We start from the raw sequence: 21,498 nt of genomic DNA on the forward strand, positions 1-21,498 counted from the left end.
TAAAATGAACTCAAATTGTGTATAATGTAATAATGTAAGTAGAATAGATTCTAATAATATAATGATCCAGTGTGTTGCACTACTTCACTGCTTCACCGCTCTATGCCGTCTGGAAATAAATCCTCAGACTGCTCACTGCCCTGGGCTTGTACCAATAAATTACAGGAGCACATCTATATATCACTGCGTTGAAGCAGGAGACACACAATCACTTCAAACACATCCTAAATACAGTGTTCCAGCACCTTTGACCTCATCCAGAGCGTATCATTTCTTGAAAGGGATTCCTGTCCGAATGCACATCTGAATCCCAAACAGAATCTCTAGTAAAATACGATCATTTGTGAAACAGGCAAATGACTGTCTCAGGGGCCCATTCCTCATTGTCAGACACATGTATGCAATGCTTTCACCGTGCATTGAGCAATAGGGATTAAAAACACCGCAGGTAAAGTTAGATGTCATGTTCTATGATCATTTCTTTCAGCATTAGGGACTAAATATACTAAACGTATGATGCTAAAATGTTATTTTCACATATATTAATGTAATAAATGATTGCTTATGCTTTATAAACAAATCTAATTAAAATAAAAGCTTAAGTTTTGTATTTATCTTGTACCATAGAACATGATTTTCTTTGTATTTCAAGCCCACAAAGTGTCCAAATGTTCTATGATCATTTCTTTCCAGCATTAGGGACTAAATATACCAAACGTATGATGCTAAAATCCTGAAAAAAGGATGTGCTCCATCTCGTCAGTAGACTGGATTCCAAAACTGATTTGGGTCAATATACATTACCTTTGAAATTAAAGTACAGTCTACTGTAGGGAACCATCAACTTAGAAAGCATTGGCCTTCCCTGGGGGTCAGGTAGGTGCAAAAGATAAACCTTTATCCTATCTTTATCTTAAGATAAGTGGCCAAGCAGTATTTTTCCAAGTTTCACCAAGCTCATCATGTTGCCATAGTAGACAAAGTTCTATAAAATGTTAAATAACTTTAAAAAAAAGCATCTTGGTCTTACAGTACTGTACAAGGTGAATTAAACTGTCCCTGGTAATAAAAAGTAATTAGAAGCATCTCAGAAACTTTATCTCTAGAAACATTAGTTGTTTTATATCATGTAATTTAGTGTGATGTTGTCAGAATTCAAGGACATTATCACACACAGAAATTGGTTCAGTTAAATCTAAAAAACACAGCTAAACATGGGTTTAAATGTAACAGAAGTCTTACCTCTTGTCAAAAGATTTAATTCAAGAAGCGATGTAATAAATGATTGCTTATGCTTTATAAAGAAATCGAATTAAAATAAAAGCTTAAGTTTTGTATTTATCTTGTACCATAGAACATGATTTTCTTTGTATTTCAAGCCCACAAAGTGTCCAAATGTTCTATGATCATTTCTTTCATCATTAGGGACTAAATATACCAAACGTATGATGCTAAAATCCTGAAAAAAGGATAGGCTCCATTTCGTCAGTAGATTGGAGTCCAAAACTGATTTGGGTCAATATACATTACCTTTGAAGATAAGGTACAGTCTACTGTAGGGAACCATCAACTTAGAAAGCATTGGCCTTCCCTGGGGGTCAGGTAGGTGCAAAAGATAAACCTTTATCCTATCTTTATCTTAAGATAAGTGTCCAAGCAGTATTTTTCCAAGTTTCACCAAGCTCATCATGTTGCCATAGTAGACAAAGTTCTATAAAATGTTAAATAACTTTAGAAAAAAGCATCTTGGTCTTTCAGTACTGTACAAGGTGAATTAAACTGTCCCTGGTAATAAAAAGTAATTAGAAGCATCCCAGAAACATCCCAGCATCCCAGAAACATTCTAGAAACATTCTATCTCTAGAAACATTAGCTGTTTTATATCATGTAATTTAGTGTGATGTTGTCAGAATTCAAGGACATTATCACACACAGAAATTGGTTCAGTTAAATCTAAAAAACACAGCTAAACATGGGTTTAAATGTAAAATAGAAGTCTTACCTCTTGTCAAAAGATTTAATTCAAGAAGCGATGTAATAAATGATTGCTTATGCTTTATAAACAAATCTAATTAAAATAAAAGCTTAAGTTTTGTATTTATCTTGTACCATATAACATGGTTTTCTTTGTATTTCAATCCCACAAAGTGTCCAAATGACACAGTACATGATATAAGGAAGATTATCACATGCATATCGGTATTATCTTTCTTATGAAAATGCATTCCTTTCATTACATTTTACTTTTTAAAATGAACTCAAATTGTGTATAATGTAATAATGTAAGTAGAATAGATTCTAACAATATAATGATCCAGTGTGTTGCACTACTTCACTGCTTCACTGCTCTATGCCGTCTGGAAATAAATCCTCAGACTGCTCACTGCCCTGGGCTTGTACCAATAAATTACAGGAGCACGTCTATATATCACTGCGTTGAAGCAGAAGACACACAATCACTGCAAACACATCCTAAATACAGTGTTCCAACACCTTTGACCTCATCCAGAACGTATCATTTATTGAAAGGGATTGCTGTCAGAATGCACATCTGAATCCCAAACAGAATCTCTAGTAAAATACGATCATTTGTGAAACAGGCAAATGACTGTCTCAGGGGCCCATTCCTCATTGTCAGACATATGTATGCAATGCTTTCACCGTGCATTGAGCAATAGGGATTAAAAACACCGCAGGTAAGGTTAGATGTCATGTTCTATGATCATTTCTTTCAGCATTAGGAACTAAATATACTAAATGTATGATACTAAAATGTTATTTTCACATATATTAATGTAATAAATGATTGCTTATGCTTTATAAATAAATCTAATTAAAATAAAAGCTTAAGTTTTGTATTTATCTTGTACCATAGAACAAGATTTTCTTTGTATTTCAAGCCCACAAAGTGTCCTTTGATCTCTTATCTGTGGTAATCCACAATGACCCCGTTCTTCAGGTGATTCATCATGTCCTCCCTCGTCTGTTGAGAGGCCATCCCGATCTCTTCTGCCGTGGCATGCTTCATACACGCTCTCTTGAAGTGAGCAGGAAGCTGATCAAAAGTATTCAGGCACATCTTGCACACCAGGGGAATCCTCGCGGGTTTCCTTTGAAAATAAATAATACCATCTGTGTATAGAAACAAGCTAAGACTGATTTCTTAAATTATCCTTAAAATTCTCTCTCATAGTTTGAGCATAATGATTTTATTGCATTTATATAAGAATTGCTCATTGCTCCAAAATAAATAATGGTTTCATAAAAAAGTGAACACTTACTTGGTCTCAGTCACAGACTTTCCAATAGAAGCCATTGTGGAGTTCAGCAACTGCAGGTCCTAGAAGTGGGGAAGGAATTTTAAAAGAGAAATTGAATTACAATACAGAAGGAATGGCTGAGGGTTCACTGAAATATATAAATATACAAATTCCAAAGACTGAGTCCATATAGAAACAACTACTTTTCATTTTCAGTATAAGAAAAAAAAAACATTATCTTCCAAAGCATCATAAAATTGTCCCTTCTTCCAGACTCTACTTCTCTCTTGTAGTAGTACAGCAGACCTTTCCAGGTGAGCAGATCACAGAGTCCGAAATAAGCTTCCTCCATCAAACAAAGTACCTGAACATGACTCTGTCTTCATAAAAGCGCCCCTGTAATAAAGAGATTAAATCCAAAATCAAGAGGGCAGTTGCCTACTGAAATACAAGAAGTCATCAATTTTAACCTAGCAACACATTAAAGGCTGCATCTATACAAGTGCGATTCTAGAAATGCTCACCAGATTACGTTTTAAGAAGGAACTGCACCTCAGGTTCCGCTGAGATCTTAACTCGGATGGCAGGATTCAGAGTCCGGAGTGCGGACTGATGGCGAACGGAGGGTCCACATACTGTGGATCCCTCAGTGATCTTCCGCGTATTCAAACCGCCAGCGTGTGACTCCCCTGTCCCTGTGACCTCATTGGTCTGCTCTCTCCTCTGTGCAGCCGAGCCCGACTCACGGTAAAGTGAAAAAAAAGATGCCCTCAACGTGAGATTTACTCTGGAGCGAGGATAGATGTTACCTTTTTATCATTGAACAGGATGTATGTGATGTGGCGACTAGGTTCAATTTTGTATCCTCTTTAAAAGATTAAGGACTGGGGTGAGTGTGATTTACCACCCTTTCAGCTAAGAACCCGACTTGCGCATCGTTTAAGCTGCATTGACTCGGTCATTTAACTCTTCTCCATTAGCAGGGTTAAGGTTAAAGAAAAAAACATTGCTGACTTCTTTTTTTTTTGCCAGCCGCTAGCGCTGATTAGCAAGGCTTGTATTTCATGTTTTGCAAGTTGCATCCATTTTAAGAAAAACAAGTCGCGTTAAAGACAGGAAATGAATACTTGCATTTAATTAAGTCTAGCCGTAGGCGGTTGTCTGTAATGACCAGTTCTGTTCGAGAAGACACAACAAAGAAGGCACCGCTGGGATTCGAACCCAGGATATTCTGTTTACTAGGCAGGCGCTTTAACCAACTAAGCCACGGCGCCCCAGGAGTGCTGTTCTTTTGCAGCCACTTGGACACACCACTCAGACACATCTGCATTCGGTGTGTGCTCCGCCTGCTTGCTGAGCAAGTTGCCACCTTTACATACAATAGCAACATCGACACCAAGAGAAAGGATGACAAATGGCTCTTATCTGGAACTTTTCATGTCCAAGGAGCTCAATATGCTTTCTGTGTACAACAGGGCCACTGAACTCCACACTGGCCACTGAACCACAGCAGTGGCTTGCTGGCTTGACATCTCCCAAGGAAAATGTTGAAATCACATGTGGAACAGGAAAATGACCCTCGAGTACGAGGGAAAAAAAAGAAAAAGATCATCTGGAGCGCGCCAACCCATGTCCGGACAGCCCAGTTTCGTCGACAAGGTGGCTGAGTGGTTAAGGTGATGGACTGCTAATTCATTGTGCTCTGCAGTCATGGGTTCAAATCTCATTCTCGTCGCTCTCCATGTCTGACACATGTGCCTGTTTGACGTCGGCCCTCCTGTTGCTTGCTCCGGTGCTAGAGCCGTACATTTTCTAGCGGTGGCTGAACATGGTATAGTAGGCCAACGTCGGTATCGAGCAGTGACAGTAACAGTACTTACTGCGCCCCATAAGAAATCGTTTGTCCCTGTTCAAAAGAGATTGTGCGATGTCCTGCGGCGTTCGTAAAGCAAACCTTTGACAGTTTGAAAAGAGGAATTTATTCTGCTTCCTGTGCGTGCAGTAGTTACAAAGTTGAACGTCTTTACACGATCTGCTGCAGTTTTCAGTGGGCGGGCTTTGTCAGATGGCTTGAAAAAACGCACTGTGTTTCGGCTGAACTCCACACGCATGAGCAGTGTCCTGCATGTTTTCTGTGTATAGCTGTCTTTTAACGCATACAGAATTCATTTGAAATCATTGATTTCTCCAATTAACAAGGGTCCCTTTTTGAACCTGCGAGAAGCATTCTTTCAATGTAACAGATTTACTCCGGGGAAAGCCAGCATGACATTGAGAGTAGCTCAAGCTTTCAGCACCCATATTGGACTGCGTGTATGCAGACACCACTCAGAATCCCCTGTAAGATTCTCCCTCAATTCCGTTTTTCAGTGCTTTAGCTCTTTCAAAAGGCTTCGCTTTGCTAGTCACAATCCAAGGCTCATGATAGCATTCGAAAACATTCACCACTGCGTTGGCCGGGAATCGAACCCGGGTCAACTGCTTGGAAGGCAGCTATGCTCACCACTATACCACCAACGCATGCCCACAGGAAGTCTGCAGGACACCACCAGAGAATGCTTTTTTTAAAAAAAATTTTATTAAACATAGAATTTACAAATACAAATACAACAAGAGGATCAGAGTCATGTACAAGAGAAAAAAAATGCAGCAGAAAAAAGCATTTAACTACCAGAGGTAATTAAGTAATTATGTGATCAAATTGTATATTTTACATGTATCATATTTTCCTTGCTTTAATATTTCTCAATTATTTATAAACTTTAGTTTCAACATGCATGCGTTTCCTGTAAAAAATAAAACTCAGCACACAGTTTTTCTTTTAACAACATTTCGAGTACCTCTGGCATTCATGAAAAAGACATACACAAAAGCAAATAACTAACTCTAAGACTGTCTAAACTATTGAGTTTTTCAAAGAACCAGAACTATAACAGTCCTTAACACTTAACTACACCATTCCAAACTAACACTAAAGAAACACTAGTATATACTGGTATAACAAATAAAACCAAACATAATCATTAACTGAGCAGTCACTGGGAGCAAATCTCCTTCCCGTCCACAAAGGCCCTCGCTCCCACAAAGTAGGCTCTCCTCCCCTCTCTTCTGGCAGCTTCAACCTGGGGCCACAGCTGGTTCCTGGTACTCCTGTCCGCAGCAGACAGGTCCTCTGCAAACCTCAGTTTGTTCCCATTCAAATACTCATTCCCCCTCGCCGCTTGCCACAGCATGTCCCTCGCCGTCCTCTTGGTGAACTGTATTATAATCGATCTGGGGAGCACTTGCCCAGACATGTTCGCTCTCCCGAGCTTGTGAACAAAGTCAATGGCCGATATTACGTCCTCCTGGTCCGGCAGGGTCCTTTTACAGATACCCTTCACTGTTGCAACAAGGTCCTTATCACGTTCCTCTTTAACTCCAAATAATTTTAAATTCCATCATCGACGGTATCTATCTACATCGTTCACTTTCAATTCAAGTTCTTTAATATGCTTTTCTTGTTTGGTATTTACTTGTTTAAGAACTTTTACTTCACTCTTTAAGTCTTCAACCTCTTTAAACACACAGTCCATGGACTTTTTAAGACTTTCGATTGCGACTGTATTAGATCAAGTCATTTCCTTCAGCTCACCCATGCTCTGTGCCATCATGTTGAAGATGTTGGTCTGGAGCTCCTCCAGCGTCAGGTTGCCCCTTCCTCTCTTGGCTGCCGGGGTTTTCACAGGTGTGCTGGGCAGGGACTCCGGCTCTTCCTCTGGCAGCTGAGTCTCACTTGGGCTGCGAGCGCTCGCGTACGAGCGCATCTCCAGCACTCTTTCCACGTCCCCTCCAGCTGCTTCACTTTTCCCTTTAGTTGCCATCAATTTTCTTGTAGTGCTATACATATACGATTGAGGTATCTTAGAGTTCTCCTTCGAAGACCCAGCACTCTCTTTTCTTTTCCCAGTGTTACTCATATCGAAATTCTTAAACCTAAAAAAAATAGTTTTTTTTTCTTTCAATTATAACTGAAGTTTAAACAAGTAGTGTTAAGTCCTTATTTTTCTGTAGTCAAAAAAAGCAAAAATTAACATTCAGGTCATGAAAAACTCAAAAAAAATCCTCAACCACTAAACTTTACCTCCCACCTGAGCGCCATCTTGAACGCCCCTACCACCAGAGAATGCTCAAGATTTCGGAAGCTGTCTCCGGGACGTGCTGATTCCACACATCCTGAATAAATCATGATATTGTTAGTTGCTGTAGCTAGACGTTCAAATGAGTTTCATGGCCAGATGGACTGTTTCCTCCAGCGGTATAGTATTGCAGTGAGACAGCACGATGCCTGCAAGACTATGTCACGCTAAACGCCACAGATTGTGTTTGTCCGTTCGTGTCAGTCATCCTGCAGCCACGGGAAGTGGGACACAAACATGCCTCAATGCTTTCAAGACGTTAGGATTTGTTTGTGCAACATCCGAGAAGAGTACTTGTGGCTTGAATGTGAACTGTACGTGCCCACCCCCTTTCCTCTGTAGTGCATGAGTTCCTCCCGGCATGCCCTTCGTCATTGTTCTGTCATCTTGTATTTAAAGGGTTGTATTTCTGCTGCTGAAAAGAATCAACGGGTTTCTTTGTTCCCAACGGAGCCCTTGTCTGTCATGAAATTCTTCAAAACCTCAAGCTAGAAGAAGACGACAAATATGAAGCGTTACAGCAACGACATGCCATGAGACGATTGATAACGATTTCCATAGGATCCCCGCGGTTGCCTGGCAACCGTCAGCTTTGCGCAGTGGCAGTATCGTAGCCTGTGAGGTTTAGCCGAGGCGGGATTATTGCTAGTTGAAAACTTTTCCCAATACCCCGCTTCCGCCGGTTTGCAATACAATCAGCGAAAGCTATTTTTGACAGTCTCGTTAGAGACTGAGCAAGGTGTTTAAAGACAGATTTGGTCATGGTGACATCATGGTAGAAAGAAGCGAGCTTGTTCCCAGTGGGCATTGATTCGTCGAATATACGTATATTTACGGCGAAATTACGGCTATACGTATATATACGTCGCCTCGACGTATAATCAACGTCGAATTGCAACCGTAAAATTGACGACATTAACAAACGCATATATAACGTCGAAAACACATCTAACACAGTGCATGAGGCTTTTTACTGTATGTATCGTGTGTGCCGCAACTAGGAGTATACGGCACTCTGCACAGTGTACGAAGTAAATTATTTTCGCAGCAATTAATTTACATGTGTATAATAAATATAGTAAATATAATAAATTAATTACTGCGAAAATAATTTACTTCGTACACTGTGCAGAGTGCCGTATACTCCTAGTTGCGGCACACACGATACATACAGTAAAAAGCCTCAGGCACTGTGTTAGATGTGTTTTCGACGTTATATATGCGTTTATTCATGTCGTCGATTTTACGGTTGCAATTCGACGTTGATTATACGTCGAGGCGACGTATATATACGTATAGCCGTAATTTCGCCGTAAATATACGTATATTCGACGAATCAATGCCCACAGCTTAGCATACAAGGGTTTTGCTGAGGGGTCTTGCCACCTGCCTGAAAAAAAACAGTAAAATGTTTGAGTGCCTATAGAGTTTCTATTTTTATTTTCTTGACAAAAGTTGATACGATTTCCTGGACACCCCGTCCCCCATCAGTGTGCGGTGCCCGAGGAAAAATCTGTAGGGGGGCGTCTGAAATTCTGAGGGGGGAGTGATATTTCGGTTGAAACGGAGCTGTTCGGTGCAGCTACCCAAATGAAATCTCGCAGCTATGCCATTGATTAGTGCTTCATGATAGAAGATAACGACTAGCAATCTGGTATTTGCGATGAAGTTCAGTTTCACATTTTTCGTCACTCTCACGGTTTGTATTGCCTGGAGCAAAAAGTACCATAAGCGTTCATTTTTGCAGCTACATGGACGTTCTGAATCGTTAAGAAAAAAATGTTGTAAAACCAACAGAAAGCACAGACTGCTATAACTAGTCCTAGTTATATAACAATTTTAAGTATTAAATCGTTACTGCAAGGAACTACTGCAAGGAATCGGTCCACCTGAGCAAACAGGATCGTAATGTTGACACTCAATAATATGTGCAGTTCCTGGACGGATAGCCCTCCTGCCCATCAAACAGACTGAGTGACTGTTCGTGTCATTTAGTGTTGTCTGACCATTGACAAAGTACAACTATTTTTTTAGGGCGCAAATTAAGTTAGGTAAAACTTTTTGCCCAAAACTGAAGGGGCGACATTCCCCCCTCCCCCCGTGATGCCAGGCCTGTCCCCATCCTATTCCATAATGTAATTATATATAATACCATACAACAGTGACCGATCCTTACTAACTGCATGCGTTAAAATTGCACATCAGCTCATAGCAGGGGGCACATAGCCGCGATGTATTATCAATGTTAAATTTCAACCATAATATCGACAACATTAATAAACGCATACGTTGAGAAAATATCGAACCCAGCATATTTTCCGGTTATATACCACAATGCATTGCTAGTATTCGTTGGTCACCATTTTGGACACGTTTTTCAAACGTAGAAGTATATCCGCAAATATCTCAGCAATCCTCTTTTGACGAGTAAGTATGAACAATAATAATACTATCTGAATACATACAGATCTTTCTTAATATTATTTTGATTAAAATAGTATGTGAATAAGCAAAAAAATGGCACATAAAATAGTGTGAATGGGGAAGATGACACAAAATCGTTTTGCCATTTCTCTTATTCTTATTCTATGTTGTACTTTCAAACTTTGGGTACTCTTTAATTAGGATAGACTTTATTGCTCAACTGCTATGATGCAAGCCAAATTTTATACATTGATTTCAGCTTTGAGCTTAGTAAACCGTTCATTTTTTAGATTATACTAAAGAAGATATTAATCATCATTTATTTGGGAAGTAATATTATATAATTTTCTCCTAGCTGCGGTGCTGAAGTCCCACCCTACATCAACAGAAAAAGAAATAAAGGAGCACACAATGTGTTACTTGAAGAATGCATATGCAAGGCAGGGGGCCAGGAGATCTGGACTCTGAAAATAATAGGTTTTTGGTTCTAACAGGACAATTAGACAGGGTTTGCAAATAGTGGACAAAAATCGTCTTAACTTCCATTGTAATATTTTTTTTTTCTTGGAAATATAGAAGTTGTACATTTTAAAATGTATATTTGAATCAAAATGTGGTTTTGAGTTAGTGTGTTAATGTAATTAGTTTTGTGTTTGTCATTACTATACTGTATATTGCCATGTTACCAGAATTTGTAGGTGAAGTTTAAGACTAGTTGTGTTTTTTATGATTATTGCCCATATGTTGATTGTTGATTGATTGTATACAATGTATAATTTGAAATACATATGTTTCAGGTGTGAATGTGTATTTTCAGAATAAATTTCTAAACCTAATCATTGGCTTGGTTTACTTGTTTCTACACCTATAAAATCTATCTTTGATGTATAATAGACCTCTACCCATATACGTATAATAGACCTCTAAAATTATCCGTATAAAAGACCTCTAACCATATACGTATAATAGACCTCTAAAGTTATGCGTATAATAGACCTCTAACCATATACGTATAATAGACCTCTAAAGTTATCCGTATAATAGACCTCTAACCATATACGTATAATAGACCTCTAAAGTTATACGTATAATAGACCTCTAACCATATACGTATAATAGACCTCTAAAGTTATACGTATAATAGACCTCTAACCATATACGTATAATAGTCCTCTAAAGTTATCCGTATAATAGACCTCTAAAGTTATCCGGAACTCCAACCATATATGTATAATAGTCCTCTAAATTTATCCGTATAATAGAACTCCAACCATTTATGTATAATGAACGTCTAAACATAGACGTATAACTTTAGACGTACATTAGAATTTCATTCTAGACGAATTGTAGACCACATTTAGACGTCTAAGGTATGCGTTTAATAGACGTATATTATACGTCTTTTGCCCACTGGGTTACGTCTCAACAGAAACGCTCTTTAGCTCTTTCAGCGTTATGCAGAGAACAGCGTCTGTCGAGATCACTTTTGAGTCAGCGCGAAACGTCGTGTGCTGTCAGTTTGATTTCATATTGCTCGTAGCGGCGCCCGGCTTTTGTCTGTCAAACGTTAGGTTGCGCTTCTTCATGCTGCATCGTCGGCATGAGTGGAGCTTTATAAACGTCTGTACTTACTGCGCCCCATAAGAAATCGTTTGTCCCCGTTCAAAAGAGATTGTGCGATGTCCTGCAGCAAACCTTTGACAGTTTGAAAAGAGGAATTGATTCTGCTTCCTGTGCGTGCAGTAGTTACAAAGTTGAACGCCTTTACACGATCTGCTGCAGTTTTCAGTGGGCGGGCTTTGTCAAATGGCTTGGAAAAACGCACTGTGTTTCGGCTCGGGAAACATCATGAGCAGTGTCCTGCATGTTTTCTGTGTATAGCTGTCTTTTAACGCATACAGAATTCATTCGAAATCATTGATTTCTCCAATTAACAAGGGTCCCTTAAAGGATGAGTCAAAGTAACGTCTAATCGGATTAGTTTCCTTAGAGCTGGTTCAGAGTTTGCGCAAGAGTTTACCTTTCACAGATGCGCAAAGAAGAACGTTGGGGGTGCACGCTTCAAGGCGCCTTACAGCTGTAGGGAGTGATTCGAGGCGATTCATGGCGTGTGCTCCTTCCCTTATACCGTACGCCCCGGGGTGCAGTGCTACGATGACGTACAATACCGCTTGGGCACGTAACGGCGTTATATGCGAGTGCGGGACGTGAGGGTTTTCGTTTGTTCGTTTTGTTTTGCTCTGCTTTGCTTTGTTTTGCTTTCCATCGCGTTGGTAAGAGCGTAAATAAAAAGGCGATTCCTGCATCTACCACTAATGTAAGAGCTATTTCAAGTGCGACGTGGTGCGGCTTTCAAATGCTTGTGGGCATTTCTCTGTTGTTGATTCTTTTTTTGTGTGTAACAAAGTGGCATTTTCATGTCCGGACGGGGAGACTTTATCATTCCGACATGAAGCCACCCTTAAGTCCTCTGAGGCGTGTCTGTCTGCAAGGCTTGTATTGTGGAAATGTTTTTTTGAAACGGAGAACGACTTTGAAATAGGCTTCCGCCGGCGCCTCGCGATCCAGGTAAGATTGTAGCAAGAACGCAGCGGCAGCGGGGCTTGCTGTAGTCGTGGCCGAGTGGTTAAGGCGATGGACTAGAAATCCGTTGGGGTCTCCCCGCGCAAGCTCGAATCCTGCCGACTACGTTGTCCGCCTCCAGTTGGTGTGTTCCGGCGCAAGCAAAGAAGCGCGCCTCTTTGCTGTTTCTGGTGGTTTTAAAACACCCAATCGCTTGTACCCGCTGCCTTGGAAATAAATTCTTCAGCGTCCGTGAATGGCATTTTGCAGCTGGAAGCAGATGTCGACGCGTTTTGCACAGAGCACCAAAAAAGCGTCTTTTTTGAAGTCCCAGGCACTAAGCATTGGTGGTTCAGTGGTAGAATTCTCGCCTGCCATGCGGGAGGCTCGGGTTCGATTCCCGGCCAATGCAGTGGCTTTTGCAGCAAGCGGCTCCATCACTTGCATCCCCTTGCAACTCGCAACTCAAAAAACCCACTGAAGCTAAGCAGGTGTGAGCCAGGTCAGTACCCGGATGAGGGTGAGCTACAGGAAAAAACAAAGCTTTCAGCTGGAAGCGGTGTTAATGGTGCCGGCGGGGGGGGGCGCTCACCCTGAGGTCTGTGCGGGTCCCAATGCCCCAGTATAGTGACGGAGATGCTGTGTTGTAAGAGGGCGCTGTCTTTTGGATGAGATGTAAAACCGAGATCACAGCGCTCTGTGGTCATTAAAAATGACCACCAAAACCTTTGACAAAAGCTTTTGGTAATTGATGGTCTTCAATAATGCTTCTCCTTTAGGTACATTTTAAATCAGCTGAAAAATGCTGTGAAATGGGGGGGCAATTCAGGCCAGTGTAGGATTTGGGTTACAAGAACCATGAAAATGCACGAGAAAGCCCGTACACTGAATTACACGGCTTTCTATTCAAAGGAGGGCAAAAGAAATTCCCTGAGATCGATTTTTTGCAGCACAGAGAGGATTACTGTCGTGAGGCCGGTTAGCTCAGCTGGTTAGAGCGTGGTGCTAATAACGCCAAGGTCACGGGTTCGAGCCCCGTACGGGCCAGGTCCTTTTCTCCTCTCTTACCAAAGCTGTTAGGTTCCTTTCCGTGGTGAGATGGGTTGTCATGCAACGCTGCCACATAGTGCCGACAGACAAGAGTGTTGCGGGAGAAGAGAAAAGTGTTTGAAGATTTAAGAGTGTCTTAGGTGGAGCCAAAATCAAGTGTCACAAATGCAAGTGGTTGGATTTCCAATGTTTAATATGGTAAAAATAAGCAGAAGTTATCTGCCGGTCATGGCACAATCTGCCATGCTTTTGTCAGATACTGTAAAGTGGTGTCGAACTGGAGCCTCACCATTTGCATATGTGAGGCTCCAGTTATACATCGAGTGTCACATTAAATGACAAAAATGAAGAGAGTTAAAGCAGCTAGAGAGGTTTTCTTACAAATTTTGAGTTGACACAGTTTTGGAAAATGTTTCCTTCACGCTGCACTGTACAACATAGGCAGCCAAGAGTCTCCAAAACAAAACAGAATTGACAGATAGGAGAAAATTCCCACTCGTCCTGAAGTTCCCAAAATCCAGCAGGTGGATTTTGGGAATGGCATACAGACCCCTGGCACAAGTGGTCTGTGCCAGGGGTCTGTATGCCGTTAACCATGCCGCTTAACCCAGTAGCACCACCACAGTCTTAAAGGAAACCGGTGTAACAACATGTCCGGGTAACTTTTTCCATTCACCCGCAGCCCTTTGTGTAAGGATGTGCCACATATGTGGCGTTTTTATCATAGTTATCATAGTTTTCTGATTTTGACCATTTAGATTTAATTGATTGTTGTGTTGAAAAGTCTTTTATTTTTATCACAGTGTAGTTTTCTGATTTTGAGATATGGAGCATTGGCGTTATTCACACAGCAGCTGTATCGACGAGCGGTGAAAAAAGTGTGGTGGAAACGTCGGACCCTAAGGTGGTGACTGCATCGGAGACGGCTGTTAAGACGCTGATCAAAACCAAACGTGTCAAGCCTTCGGAGAGAAATAATAACACGCCTAAAGACTTGGTGTTTGGTGATGTGGGAGACTCAGTGCGGTATATTGCACAGTTAGTATCAAAGGTGGGCACTAATGAGGTGGATAAAAAGCGGGGTTTAGAGAATCTAAGAGCCGCTTTAGCAAGTGTACATTCAGTGTTTCCAAAACTGATCCAGGTTTACGCCGCTAGACTCTTAGACGTTTTTTTCTAAAGAAGATGCTGATCTAACCTCTGGATTTCGTTACCTGATAATGCTATTTCATGGTGCACTGGCGAAGACCCACCGGGATAAATGACTAAACATGTGCATGGTGCAGTCCAGAGAATATTGGATGAACTTTCTCCAAACATCGGGGCGAATGATTTTGTACAGCTGCGTTTGACTGCGGGTGGTTTTAACAAACCCTTGTTCTCACGCAGGAGACAACCCGGAGAATTAAATGCTGCTGATTTTTTAAGCCACATCTCAGACCTCTTACAGAGCCACACAGAAATTCTCACCGATGACAGCCTCCGATTAGTGGTGACGATAGTTAGGAATATGCAGGGGGGTGCCCGTCGAAGATTTAAATCCGTTCTGGGTAATTGCTCAGAAAAAAGCGCACCTTATCGACTTACATTACACGGGCGGTAATCTGTGTTTCACTGGGAGTGTGTACGGTTTGTTGAATGAAGGTTGTACCAATGGGGAAATGTTACAGGGCGCTAAACGAATGCACAAAGAGTTGGGTTTTTCAGAGAATCAGAAAATTAGTTTGTCAGACATTACTGCTTTTGAAAAACATTTAAAGGTGGTCATTAAAATTTTGTACCATGACCAGGGTGATTGGAAATATTTTACAACGGGGCCCACACCACCTAATTCTAAAATACTTTTTGTTCTACTGCATGAAGAGCATTTTTATGGGGTTTTAAATTTTAAAGCTTTTGTGGGGGCGGCATATTTTTGCACTAACTACCATGCGGCGTATAGCCACAAGAACGCACACGCCTGTGTTAAAACTTGTAAAACCTGTTTAGATCCCCAGTGTTGCGAAATTGATGCAGAAATTCAGAATTGTCCGGCCTGTAAGGTCTTTTGTCGTAGCTCTCAATGTTTGGCGAGACACTTTCGGAATGCAGCGACGGGTGTTAGTAAGTGTGAGCGCAGGGTCTTTTGTGAGAAATGTGAGGTTTATAACCTCTCTAGTCACAAATGTAAAGAGAAACTGTGCTCGCATTGTAACAACGTGATCGACACCCCTGACACACATTTGTGCTACATACTGCCTTTGGACAACCCCAAAATTTCAAACAAGTACATTTTTTTCGACTTTGAATGCATGCAAGAAACGGGGACACACATACCAAATTACATCCATGCCCTTCATATTAACAATAAACGAAGCTGGGAATTTTATGGTGAAACTTGTCTAAAGGATTTTGTGTGTAAATTTATCGATAGACGTTTCAAAAACCATACGTTCATATCGCACAATGGCAAGGGATATGACAATTACCTAGTAATCAGACAGTTGTAAGATGAAAAGATGGACGTTGAACTAATTAATCAGGGTGGTAAGATAATGTGTATGACCGTAAAAGCTCTGAACATCAGATTTATCGATTCTTTAAACTTTCTACCTATGAAATTAAGCAAACTGTCGGCCGCCATGGGGTTCCCCGGGGGTAAGGGTCATTTTCCACACTTGATGAACACTTCAGAAAACCAAAATTATGTCAGCCCGATGCCGCCGCCAGAACTTTACGGCGTTAACTACATGCTGCAGAGGGAGAAAGCCGAGTTTTTGGTTTGGTATGAAGAATGCAAGGGAAGTGTGTTTAACTTACAGAGAGAGTTGAAACGTTACTGCCAGTTGGATGTGGCAATTCTAAGAGAAGGCTGTGTCAGGTTTTGGGACAAGGTCATGAATATGACCAGACAGACACGCGTGACTGAGTCAGGGGCCGCCTGCGTTGTGTGCATCGACCCCTTTCAGTTTGTGACCATCGCTAGTGTCTGCATGGCCATGTTCAGACTTATGTTTTTACAGGAAGAGACGATAGCGTTGCTACCCCATGACAATTACCACCACCAGCAAAAACGATTTTCTACACCCAGCATTCAGTGGCTTATGTACATCGAACACACAGAGCCCGTTAAAATCCAACACGTGTTAACCACGGCCGGTGAGTTCAAGGTTGGACAAAGCTGAAAGCTCAAAGCTGAAATAAATGTATAAAATTTGGCTTGCATCATAGCAGTTGAGCAATAAAGTCTGTCCTAATTAAAGAGTACCTAAAGTTTGAAAGTACAACATAGAATAAGAATAGAGAAATGGCAAAACGATTTTGTGCCATCTTCCCCATTCACACTATTTTTATGTACCATTTTTTGCTTATTCACGTACTATTTTAATCAAAATAATATTAAGAAAGATCTGTGTGTATTCAGATAGTATTATTATTGTTCATACTTACTCGTCAAAAGAGGATTGCTGAGATATTTGCGGATATACTTCTACATTTGAAAAACGTGTCCAAAATGGTGACCAACGAATACTAGCAATGCATTGTGGTATATAACCGGAAAATATGCTGGGTTCGATATTTTCTCAACGTATGCGTTTATTAATGTTGTCGATATTATGGTTGAAATTTAACATTGATAATACATCGCGGCTATGTGCCCCCTGCTATGTGCTGATGTGCAATTTTAACGCATGCAGTTAGTAAGGATCGTACTGTTGTATGGTATTATATATAATGACATTATGGAATAGGATAAACGAAGTAATACTAAGACATGTTCTTATGGATTTGTCTTACCTTGAGATATGTAATTGGATTTCAGGATTAACTTCCTCATTCAATGTAGTGGTGATTCTTTGCCTGGTCAGTACCTGGGTGGGAGACCTCCAGCGAACAATTAAGCTTGCTGCTGGAAGTGGTGTTAAGAGACTCTTAGGATCTTCCAGAGGTCTCTATCCAATAGCACTAGTTGCCTTAGAGCTGGCTCAAACATTGCTCAAGAGTCTACCTTTCACAGATGCGCAAAGATGAATGATGGGGGTGCACGCTTCAAGGAGCCTTCCAACTGTAGGGACCGATTAGAGACGATCCGTAGCATGTGTTCGTTTCCATATACGCCCCGTGTCTCAACGGTAGGACAGAGTCAAATACTGCCTCGACACGTAACAGCGTTATATTAAACCGCAGGACTTGAGGGCTGTTTTGTTTGAATGTTCAAGGCATTGGTAAGAGCGTAGGTCAAGGGCCATTGGTGCATCTCCTGTAACTGGAGCAAAAATGCTATTCAAAGTGCAGTGACTAAAATCGTCGTCCACATGTCTCCGTTGTTGATTGCTTTCTGTCTAAGAACGTTCTGTTTTCATGTCCGAACGGGGAGACTTTATCATTCCAACTTGAAGCCACCCTTAAGTCCTCTGAGGTGTGTGTGTGTGTGCTTGCACGTATGGCGTAAAAGGTTTCTTAAACGGAGAGCGAACTTGAAAAAAGTTGCCTCCGCTGCCGCCGCCGCCTCGCACTCCCTGTTCGATTGTAGCAAGAAGGCAGCGGCCACGGCGCTCGCTGTAGTCGTGGCCGAGTGGTTAAGGTGACGGACTTGAAATCTGTTGGGGTCTCCCCGCGCAGGTTCAAATCCTGCCGACTACAGCGTCCTTTGCATTTGGTTGCGTGCGTGCGTGTAAAAGGACCAGCGCCGTTTCGTTTTCGCTGGGACCTTTAACACTCTAAATCGCCTGGACCCGCAGCCTGTGAAATCGATTCTTCAGCACCCACGAAGGACGCTTTGCCGCTGGACACAGATACCGATGCTTTTCTGCAACGAGCTTTCCAGCTGAATTTTCTCGGCAGCTCCGTACTGAACCTGTTCTCCATTGCAACATAGCGGAGGCTCGTCACGTCTATAGCAAGGCTGTGTAGGACCGCATACGCCACAGTGACTTGTACACAGACCACATGAAAGGCAAGCAAAATACACTTTTAAAATTCCAAAGACTCACAAGGTCAGAGGAACAGCGATGACCTGAACAGATCTGTTACAGAAGTCTAGGTTGACCTTTTTAGAGCTGTAATTGCATTTTTGTTTAATAGAAGATCAAATCTACTCGCATGTACCAGCACCTTACAGTTTATTGATGTTAATTCTGTTTAAGTAATAAGATTGCTAACGATGTTGGACTTTAGCCGGTGTTTTTTAGAACAAATTGCTTACACTTCTGTAAGGAATACGCAGTACGTGCCTTTGTCAGTCATTGCTCACCATACCTGTAACTTTCTTATCTAACTCACTTCCTCAAATAGTGAAGGTCCACAAACATAAATGAAAAAAAACCCTTGTTGTAGATGAGGTGCACAAAAAAGCAGCCCCTGATAGTGTATAACACATTTGTACTATTGCAGAGACACATGTAACATATATATATACTGTATATATTTATATATGAAACAGAAATAGAAACAGAAACAGGAATCGCGTACTCACCTGGAGAATCTCTGTAGGAATATCTAGCATTTATCAATGGAAATAAAAGCTGCTTTAATACAGTGCATGTTCAAACTCAAACCCTCAGCTGCTGTTCTTGTTTGTTTTGGGACAAATTGCAACTGAGCATCGCATGAGCCGTTACGTACCCTTATCTGTTAGGGAATTTCAAGGGAGGAGTTAGGTCAGAATGGGTAGGCTGCAAAACAACAAGTAAAGATTTATTCCAAGATGAAACGTTGTGGCGGTTTTCTTATCTTTTTAGCATGGACTAAACTTTTACGTGTTCCTTATATGCTATATATGTATATATTAGCACCAATGTCGTTCTTAAAAACTAACATGAAATTGTCAGGGACATTCAGCTATATACAAAGACGAGACAGACAAAGTAATAATTCTGTATTAACGTGCCCTACATATTGACGCAATGATCGAACTAACTGACATGTTCTGATTCAGATCCCCTGCAGTTCATGCCAATTAGAACAATAGCAATGCTGAGTCCTCCCCACCCTACCGAGCACAAATTCAGCTGCTCTGCATGTTTTTTCATTGCAATTGAGCTCGGAGCTGGAGATGATCTCCATACAGTTCTGTGTTCACTAGCCCGCACTTGCGTGCTAATTTACGGGTTGTGGCAAATGCTTTTCTATAGTTCATATACATGACGGCAACCTGTTACCGAGGAACCTGAGAGGTTTAAAAGCCTCACGAGCCAGGCAGGACTCGAACCTACAATCTTCTGATCCGAAGTCAGACGCGTTATCCATTACGCCACTGGCCCATAGAACATGCGCTTGCACTCCACCACAGAGAGCTCTACACTGCTACTAGTAGTACACTTCCCCATCTAAATTTTCACAGCAAGAAACTTGTGTTTCCTACTATTTTTATCAGGTTTAAAATATCATCTCCTTAAAACAGAAAAAGTGTTGATGTGTCGTGCTGAAATTCCGATTGATTTTGAATTCAAAGAAAAAAGGTTTTCTTCCAAAACACCATGAAATTGTCACATCTTGCAGACAATAGGTGTATTCCATGTTGAAAAGAGAAGAAAGAAAACCATGGAGCCTTTTACAGGTGTGAGAAGACCTCACAGTCGAAACGCTGTTTCCGTTCTTCTCTTTTCAGCATGCAATAAACCCATTGCTTGTTCCTTTGCAGCCGAGGCATGCTGACGTAGCTACCCAGCTGAACATCTTGCAGACTCTACCGTACTTCTCTCCTGTAGAAGTAAAGCAGGGCTTGCTGGGTGAGCTTTTGCTCCGGTAAATTAGGTCACGTGTCATGTTAAATCACTTCTTCTAAACACAACATTTGCTGGTGCTAGCTTTCCCCATTAAAAAAAAGAGACATTTCCCTTACAGTACATGACATATCGTTTTTATTCTATCAATAAGTATAGAAATTAAACAAAAGAAAAAATGGTGTTGCCAAAGAATGCACAGCTTGGACATGAAAAGTGCCCGATAAATGCCATTTCTCATCATTTCTCTTGGCGTCAGTTCTGCTATTAAATGGGACGGAGGCAACGGGCTCAGAGAGCATGTTAAGTGCACACCGAACGCAGATGTGTCCAAGTGTCTGTAAAAGTGCGGTGCTCCCTAGTGGCTTAAAGTGCCCGCCTAGTAAGCAGGCGATCGTGGGTCTGAATACCAGTGGTGCCTCTCTCCGTGTCTTGTTGTGCCGAATGTCTCATTTCAGACAAACATGTACAGCTTGGTTCAGTTTAATGCAAGAATTCATTTCCTTTCTGGAATAACTTGTTTTTGAAGAAATCCATACAGCTTGTGAAAGATGAAATCCATTTCTTGGTTGTCAGTGGAAAAAGATTGCCGGCTGCAAGAAGCGCAAGTGATTGTTTTCTTTGACCATAAACCTGCAAATGTAGGGAGCACAAGCGGCCGTCAGTCTCTGTGGCGCAATCGGTTAGCGCGTTCGGCTGTTAACCGAAAGGTTGGTGGTTCAAGCCCACCCAGAGACGCATGTCTCAGTTTTTCCAATGTAAACATCATCACCGCTAAAGAAGATGGCGCAGAAGGCTCCACAGTCGAAACGTTGTGCTTCTTTTCTTCTCTTTTCAGCATGGAGTAAACCTTTGTTTGATCCTTTGCAGCCTAAGCATGCTGACGCAGCTACCTTTCTCTTAACGCGCCTCAATCATTATTCACCAAAACGATCAGCAGAATAAGTCACTTTGTGGTGATGTCACTCCTCTGCTTCACAAATGTCCTTAGTGACGGGCCATTTCTTTCTGCCATTTTTCCGGAGCGGTTATGGATTGCTCCATCATTTCCCTCTTACTTTCCATCACTAGATTGAAAAAAAAAACAGAAACAGGCTGACAGGACGACAATCAAATTGCAAAAACTCATCAAAGCACTCGATAAAGTATTTGAATCCACAAGTAGCTACAGATGTAGCCATTCAAAATGGGTGAGGTATTTCACGGCATACCGCGACACGCCCACCGGGGTATCACGCGGTATCACGTGTGTCACGTGACTAGCTATCCGGCGTCGCCTTGTAAAACCGCCAGGGGGAGCTTAACCTCTCATGTACAGCA

The 21,498-nt window shown here is 41.4% G+C and overlaps 8 non-coding genes across 8 annotated transcripts; 5 read left to right on the forward strand and 3 right to left on the reverse strand.

The window, feature by feature from the left end:
• Window positions 1–4,460: 4,460 nt before the first annotated feature.
• Window positions 4,461–4,534, reverse strand: trnat-agu (transfer RNA threonine (anticodon AGU)). Its single transcript has one exon. It is a non-coding gene; the product is annotated as a tRNA-Thr (tRNA).
• A 1,174-nt stretch (window positions 4,535–5,708) lies between these two features.
• Window positions 5,709–5,780, reverse strand: trnag-ucc (transfer RNA glycine (anticodon UCC)). Its single transcript has one exon. It is a non-coding gene; the product is annotated as a tRNA-Gly (tRNA).
• Window positions 5,781–8,026: 2,246 nt separating this feature from the next.
• On the forward strand, window positions 8,027–8,168 carry LOC138236883 (U4 spliceosomal RNA). Its single transcript, XR_011188863.1, has one exon. It is a non-coding gene; the product is annotated as a U4 spliceosomal RNA (small nuclear RNA).
• A 4,597-nt stretch (window positions 8,169–12,765) lies between these two features.
• Window positions 12,766–12,836, forward strand: trnag-gcc (transfer RNA glycine (anticodon GCC)). Its single transcript has one exon. It is a non-coding gene; the product is annotated as a tRNA-Gly (tRNA).
• A 561-nt stretch (window positions 12,837–13,397) lies between these two features.
• trnai-aau (transfer RNA isoleucine (anticodon AAU)) lies at window positions 13,398–13,471 on the forward strand. Its single transcript has one exon. It is a non-coding gene; the product is annotated as a tRNA-Ile (tRNA).
• A 4,544-nt stretch (window positions 13,472–18,015) lies between these two features.
• Window positions 18,016–18,097, forward strand: trnas-uga (transfer RNA serine (anticodon UGA)). Its single transcript has one exon. It is a non-coding gene; the product is annotated as a tRNA-Ser (tRNA).
• A 1,546-nt stretch (window positions 18,098–19,643) lies between these two features.
• Window positions 19,644–19,716, reverse strand: trnar-ucg (transfer RNA arginine (anticodon UCG)). Its single transcript has one exon. It is a non-coding gene; the product is annotated as a tRNA-Arg (tRNA).
• A 1,126-nt stretch (window positions 19,717–20,842) lies between these two features.
• trnan-guu (transfer RNA asparagine (anticodon GUU)) lies at window positions 20,843–20,916 on the forward strand. Its single transcript has one exon. It is a non-coding gene; the product is annotated as a tRNA-Asn (tRNA).
• Window positions 20,917–21,498: the final 582 nt, after the last annotated feature.

Source organism: Lepisosteus oculatus, unplaced genomic scaffold (genome assembly GCF_040954835.1).
Source record: "Lepisosteus oculatus isolate fLepOcu1 unplaced genomic scaffold, fLepOcu1.hap2 HAP2_SCAFFOLD_94, whole genome shotgun sequence".
Classification (NCBI taxonomy): Eukaryota; Metazoa; Chordata; class Actinopteri; order Semionotiformes; family Lepisosteidae; genus Lepisosteus; species Lepisosteus oculatus.